The sequence below is a fragment of the Sapajus apella genome, unplaced genomic scaffold, assembly GCF_009761245.1.
Source record: "Sapajus apella isolate SASKATOON/1434 unplaced genomic scaffold, GSC_monkey_1.0 scaffold30, whole genome shotgun sequence".
NCBI lineage: Eukaryota > Metazoa > Chordata > Mammalia > Primates > Cebidae > Sapajus > Sapajus apella.
Genome location: NW_022436970.1, coordinates 8187843 through 8189817, shown reverse-complemented (window position 1 = coordinate 8189817; position 1975 = coordinate 8187843).

The window sequence follows — 1975 nt, the reverse complement described above, 5'->3', positions numbered from 1 at the left end:
TTTTTTTCTGAGACGGAGTTTCACTCATGTTACCCAGGCTGGAGTGCGATGGCGCGATCTCGGCTCACCACAACCTCCGTCTCCTGGGTTCAGGCAATTCTCCTGCCTCAGCCTCCTGAGTAGCTGGGATTACAGGCACGCACCACCATGCCCAGCTAATGTTTTGTATTTTTGGTAGAGATGGGGTTTCACCACGTTGCCCAGGATGGTCTCGATCTCTTGACCTCGTGATCTACCCGCCTCGGCCTCCCAAAGTGCTGGGATTACAGGCTTGAGCCACCGCGCCCGGCCACATGAAAACTTTTAAACTGTATACATGACACCTCTCTTGCTTTCCTTTGGTAGGTAATAATTTCTTTAGTTGTGCAGATTTGGTATTCAAAATAAATGAATATCTAAATGGTATGAGTCATATTAGTAGTTATCACATACATTTTGGATGTTTTGTTACAGATAAAGTAGTATCTAGTGGAAACAGGGACATAATTGGCATCTCCTTTGTTTCTTTTATTTTTAACTCTAATGATCTGATGCCACATTTGGAGGAAGTGGCTGTGTGTACCTTATCCACAAACAGAAGCACGGGCATTATCCTACAGGCTGATGGCAAAGTTCTACTTTCAGACTCGTCAGGTTCAGACTGTCCTTAATAGACAACTAATGCTGCCACATAGATTGAGATAGAATTATTGCTTTTAAATAATATTTTTATTGGAAGCATAACAAAGTATAAAGCTTGCTGAATCATCAGAAAACGAAAACATACATATGGCCAGCAGTCAAATTACAAAGTAGAACATTCCCAGCACCCCAAAGCCTATTTATGCTCACTTGAGTCAGTATCCTCATCCTTGTAGATTAAATTATCATATCATGAATTAGTTTTGTCTGCTTTTGAACTTCATAAAGTCTATACTGTAGTATGTAGGCTTTTGCATATGGCTTTTGTTTAATATTTTGTGAAATTCATTCATGTTATTACTGGATAGTGTTGCATTGTATGAATGTATCACAATGAAATCATTTTGCTGATGAAGGATATTAAGATTATTTACAGTTGGGGTCCTTATGAATACTGCTGCTTTGAGCATTCATGGATGTCTTTTGGTGAATATGTGTATGTATTTCTATAGAAATGCATGTTTTGCTGGGTCATAGGGAGGCTTGGTTCAATTTTAGTAAGTACTGCCAATTTTCCAATGTGGTTGTACAATTCCACTCCTACTAGAAGTGTCTGAAGACTTGCACTGGCTCCACATCCTGGTCAACAGCTGATATAATTGGACTTTTAAATTGTGGCTTTGTGTAGAGTGTGAATATTCATTTTAATGATATATCATTACAAATGATACATCATTGTAATAATGTAACATTACATCTAAAGATGTCTCATTAGTATCATTTTATTTCCTGATGACTAATGAGATTGTGTCTTTTCCTATATTTATTGGCATTGGGTTATCCTCTTTTGTGAAGTATTGATTCAAGCCTTTTGCCCATTTTTCTATTGGGTTCTTGTCCTCCTTATGGATTTGTGGGAATTCTTTGTAAAATATGGATATTATTTCTTTGTTGGTTGTATATGTTACAAATATATCCTCCTGCTCAGGGGATTTTCTTTTTAATCTTTTTCTTTTTAGAGAAAGTCTTACTCAGTTGCCCAGGCTGGAGTGCAGTGGCTCATTTATGGCTCACTGCAGCCTCAAACATCTGGGCTCAAATGATCCTTCCACACCAACCTCCTGAGTAGCTGGGACCATAGGTGTGTGCCACCACACCTGACTAATTTTTAAATTTTTTTGGAGAGACAAGAGTCTTACCATGTCACCCAGGCTGGTCTCAAACTCCTGGGCTCAAGCAATCCTCCCACCTTGGCTTCCCAAAGTGCTGGCATTATAGGTGTGAGCCACTATGTCTGACCTTTATCTGTAGATTCTAAAAAGATTTTTTGTGTACACAATTGTATTGTGTGTAA